This window comes from Sus scrofa, chromosome 17 (genome assembly GCF_054392235.1).
Source record: "Sus scrofa isolate SSC_HxYL_T2T_F1_AM1 chromosome 17, Sscrofa_HxYL_maternal_Yorkshire_Landrace_v2.0, whole genome shotgun sequence".
In the NCBI taxonomy this organism is placed as follows: domain Eukaryota; kingdom Metazoa; phylum Chordata; class Mammalia; order Artiodactyla; family Suidae; genus Sus; species Sus scrofa.
Genome location: NC_139399.1, coordinates 63,078,322 through 63,084,154, shown reverse-complemented (window position 1 = coordinate 63,084,154; position 5,833 = coordinate 63,078,322).

Genomic DNA, 5,833 nt, shown 5'->3' with positions numbered 1-5,833 from the left:
GCTCCCGCAGGACACCCCACCTCCAGGCCTGCGGTCTCACGTCCGGGGCCCACACGGTTTGTCCCCCGCCTCCCACTGGTCCTGGCTTCTGCATCGTCTTCTCACCGAGGCCCCTCCAGGCAGCACATCTAAAACAGCGGCGCACCGCGTCTCCTACCCCAATCTCCTTCTCTCTTTGCTTTCCCTGCTCAGTTCTCATTCCCACACACGCGGCTCACGAAATGAAAAGGCAGGCGCTGTCTCGTTCAAGGGTGAGACTGCTGTATCCTCTGTCTCTGGCGCATCAGAAGAACTCAACCAACATTTGGCGAAGGGAGGAATGAATGAAGAAACGATCATCTAGTTAAATTCTGGTCCCTTTCACCACGTTCACTCTGACCCTCTCCCCCGCTAGATTACGTCGTAATTACCCCTGTGCTCCTGCCTTGCAGAACAGACTCCAAACTCCTGAAAGGCAGGCCTTCATCCTTTTTTTTTGGTTTCACCCTGACATGCGATGCACACTCAGAAAGGGTTTGTTGAGCAGAACCTTCCTCCCTTTAAGACACGTCTCTTCCTAGTTACCCCCATTTTTCAGGGGAGACACAGAGGGCCAGAGAAATTCCGAGACCTCCCCAAGCTAGTAAATTATTGAGCCATGTGATTTAATGCACAGATTTTTTACCCCAAGTCTAGCTATTTTTTTTTTTTAATCTTGTTTTTCCTGTTACTAGCCTATCCTCATCTTGAACGGGTATATACAGAAGCTTCCAGCATTATGCACATGCTGTGAAAAGTTATGTTTGAGACCTTGGGATCCTTAATTTGACAAATGTTTGGAAGAAAAACACACGGCTCTAATTATAGAACGCAGATGGCACTTTGAAAACTTACAAACTGTGTCACTTAACAAAGTAGAACAAAAGAGGATCACGCTTTTATCAAGTGACCTTATTTTCTTAAAGAAACAATTTTTGTGAGACTTTGAAACACGTAAACAGGTTGCCTACACATTCTTGATTATAAGAATACCAACAGTGAGCCCATTAAGTACCAGTTACAGTCATTTTAACCATCAATTATAAAAGTGGGCCTTTCTAATTATAGGCAACATTTAGCATTTGGGACTGAGTTATTGCTGGTTATATAAGTTGCAGATCTAACGAAAGCCAAATATACCCTAGCTGGATTTCACCCCATATTTCTAAATTTCTAATTATATTGTGATAGCATCAGCACTTCCCACCGCAAATGTTCAAAACCTCATGACTCAAAAGCATTCTATAGGGAAACTTCCAGAAGCGGGGGGGGGGGGGGGGGAATGTGTGAATGAGGACGTGGCCCAGCAACAAAATCAAATACCTGAGGAAGGAGCTCTTAAAATCACAAGTAGCTGCAGAAAACCAATGTGATTCTTTATTTTTTGATGAGCTTTCTAGAAGGGACACCAAGTTCCCAATTCTGCCATTTTTCCCATAGGATGCACATTAACTGTAAACCATAGCAGAAAAACCTACCGTGACAAGTCCCATCTCAGCCCCAGAGCAGGAGAGGAAGAAAGAGATGGAATAAGTGAGTGAATGAATAAATGATTCCAGAACACGCGGGGATCAGTGGATCAGACCAAAGAGCTCATGGTTTCAGAGTTTAATAGTCTAGCTGTAATAAAGGGAGATTATTAAACCTACTCAAGAGGTCTTTAAAAATAAGCTTGTCTGCTGCCTAAGGTGGTAAAAAGAGAACTCCTGTCTAAAGCTGAAATTCATTAATGTTTCCGGAAATGTGGGATATGAAATGCAGTCAAGGAGTTCCCTTTGTGGCTCAGAGAAATGAATCTGACTAGTATCCATGAGGATGCAGGTTCCATCCCTGGCTTTGCTCAGTGGGTTAAGGATATGGCATTGCCATGAGCTGCGGTGTAGGTTGCAGATGTGGCTCGGCTCTCACATTGCTGTGGCTGTGGTGTGGGCCGGCAGCTGCAGCTCTGATTCCTCCCCTAGCCTAGGAACTTCCATATGCCACAGAGGGTTCGGCCCTAAAAAGAAATAAAAACAAACAAACAAAAAAGAAATTCAGTCAGGTGTTAAACTGCAAAACAAAACAAAACAACATGCCTTTACTATATGTGATCTAGAGATAAAGATGCATTATATGGAATATGAATTTATTTACATATATATTTAAAAGAAAAAAAATTTTCCCATTTAAAGAAAAATACTAAAACCAACTAAAATGGAAGAAATAAAAATAATTTTAAAAAATTAAAGAAAAATACTAAAGAGGAGTGGTATGATACACATATTATGGCAAAAGCTGTGAAGGTGACATATGATCAAAGTTTTGCAAATACTGATCTCTCAGAAAGTGATTTTAACTCACCTAACTCCAAATGGCGGATGTGTAATTGCTTGCTCTTAGAAAGAACTGCTTAACCCTGAAATGTTTCATCAAATGCATGGATGTGCGTGTGTGTGTGTGCACACATAAATGTAATTTAATAACAAATTGTATAATAATGATATTGATTGTGGTTTTATTACATTTCAGGCACTGCTCCAATCATTTTATGCATTCTGTGTCATTTAATAACACAACAAAAGCACGAGGCATATACAATTTCTATTTCATCTTACAATGTAAGGAACCATGGCGCAACAACAACAACAAAAGGTAATTAGACGTACAAAAAGTAGGGGGAAAAAGAGTGAAGCTGTCCCTATTTTGTCATGACATATTTATTTATCTGGAAAACCTAAACAAATCTGCAGGAAATACTGCAGATAATAAGATCATCTGCTAAAGCAGTAGATGTAAAACCAACTTACTAACACCAAGAGCCTTTACATAGATATATAAGACCATAAACTGTAGAATAATGGAAGAAAAGGGAAATAAAAACGAATGTTATGAATAAAATAGCTAGGTGTGAGGGTAACAAAAATGCTCAAGAGCTATGAAGAAAACTCTAAAATACTCCCAAGGAACACGCAAATTAATATGAACAAAAGGAAACACAGCATCATCGGAAGATACGGCATCATAAAAATGACAATTCTCAGCAACTTAATTTATAAATTCAACATTATCCTAGTAAAAAGACAAAAGCACCTTTTTGAGCAAGACAAGTGTATCATAAAGCAGAACAAAGAAGCAAGAAAAGGCAAGAAAACCCTAAAAAGGAAGAATAATGGTGCAGTGAGAACAGCTAGCCCGACCAGATGATGACACACAGAGAAAGCCTCTAAAATTAAAATGATGCGATGATACTGGTGTATGAATGGACATAAAGAACAATGGATCAGAAGGATCATTTAGAAATAGACCCAACTGTATAGGCAAATTTAGTATGCAGTAAATTCAAAATTGCAACTCAAACGGGTAAAGATGGACATTCTAATACATGCTGTTCAAATAACTAGACTGCTATAAAGAAAAACAGAAAATTGAGTATAATCCGCACATGCCGCACAATAATTATTTCCAAATGGTCAAAGACAGTAAAAAAAAAAAAAAATGGTAACAAAAAAGCAACAATACAGATATTAGAAAAAAACATTGGGAGTTCCAGTTGTGGCTCAGCAGTAAAGAACCAAACTATTATCCATGGGGACGTGGTCTTGGTCCCTGGCCTCGCTCAGTGGGTTAAAGGATCTGGCGTTGCCGTGAGCTGTGGTGTAGGTGGCTGATGTGGCTCGGGTCTGCTGTGGCTGTGGCTGTGGTGTAGACCAGCAGCTACAGCTCTGATTCAGCCCCCAGCCTGGGAACTTCCATGCACCTCACAGGTGCAGCCCTAAAAACAAAAAAAAAATTAAAAAGAAAAAAGATTAATCTCTCTAACTTGAGTTGGCAGAAAGTTTTCCTTATGATAATCCAAAATCCAGATACAATAGGAAAAAGACTGATTAATTTGACTACTTAAAAAGAAACTTTTTGTACTGTGAGCAAAGTAAAAATATAAATTACAAAACGGGGGGGAAAAAAGAAGTTTTCAACTTATACCCTAAGATCTACAGAGTTTCTTAAAAAAAAAAAAAGTTCAACTATGTACATTATTAGAAAAATAAGCAATGACTATGAATAGATGGTTCATAGGAGAAAATGCAAATAGATCATAAACAGAAGTCAGGGTGCTCAACCTTGACTCAGGAGAAAATGGCCAAGATAACGTGAGGAACACAATAGACTTAGGGCTCCTTCGCCTCTTCTTGGATTTACCTCCAGCAGACTGCTTTTTAGACTAACAGTTTTACCAGGATACAGCTGGTTAGCTGAATTTGCTTGTCAAAAACAAACTCCTGGAATTTACTATTGTGGGGCGCAAGGAAGGCTGGAAAGTGGAAGCTGAGTCACACAGACAGTCTGTGCATCCCTAACAGACTCTAAAAGCCAAGAAGCCCCAAACTTGAGATAGCTTCCTCTGGGCACACACATGGTCGCTATTCTTCTTGCTCTGACCCTGACACACATCCATCCCAGTGGAGGTGAGAGGAATAGTTTTGGGAAGCTGCATCTGGTAGTTTGGGGTCCCTCCAGAGAAGCAGGTGGGGTTTCTGCTTCTACTCATTTTATTTTATTGTGAATTATTAGTAGAGTCGGGTGTCAGGGAAGCTCTACGGTTTGCCTGAGTCACCTCTCACCATGCGACATTTTGCTGGGAAGTCATCACTTTCATTCATCTATTAGGGTGACAAAAAAAAAAAAGTGTTGGTGTAGCCGTGGGGCAAGAGGCACATCTGTACACTGCTGGTAGGAAAACAAAGTAATGAGTGGTATTTAGCAATGGAGGACACACAGCATCCTCTCTGATCTAGGACTTCCTCTTCTAGGGATAAAGATATGCCAGCAGAAACTAAAACCGGAGGAAGCCAACAACGCAAAAAACAAAACTCCCACACGCACCAGGTTATCACTTTCAGCCTCTTTTGAAACAGGAGAAGATCAGGAAACACCACAAATGTCCATCTGCAGAGTCTTGATTTCAGAAGCAATAGAACATGCATGACACTATGGAAGACAAGGTGACTGTTGGAAAAAATAAGGAATCTCTCAACAGTAATAGGCTGCTGTGGAGTGGTTTCCAGAATGTATTGTTAAGTGGAAATAGCAAGGGATAAAATAGGACATATACTTTCTATGTTTTATCTAAGAAATGAGCATTACACTAGTATATATACACATTTGCTTATATTATAAATAAACAATGGGAGGATAAACCAGAAATGTTAAAAAGAAAAGTTTATCCATAAAGCAAAGGAGAAAACAGGTTGAGGGGGCAGGGATTAAAGCTAAAATTCTCTGGATACGATTTATTGATTTAACTTTTACATAGTTATAAAATGAAAATCAAACAAATTCTTTTAAAAAAAAGCAACCCCCTATAATGAAAGCAAAAATAAAATAAAGCAACTTAATAAGTATTGATTGGTGGCTTAACCAAACAGACAGAAGTTGTTTTAAGTGACTTTAAAACATAGTAATTTGACAGTATATCCTTAGTGGGATACATTATAAGGGCAAAACTGTTTTAATAATAGGAGTATTATTTTTCTCTCAGACACACACAGATAAACATATACATGATTAATCATATACATGCACCTGATACACATGCAAATCACATATATGCAAATGATAATATTCTGACACATACATGTATTTATAAACACGATTAAAATTAAAGCAGAGAGGCAATTATGTTACTATCAGTAGGAACCAGGATTTTTCAGCATAAAAACGAAAGATATTCAAATACAAAATCCAAGAAATTAAGCAAAAATCTTGTAACCATAAATTTAAATGGATAATAGCAGTATAAAGTCATAGTTTATTTTTTTCTTAAGAAATAACTTTTCAC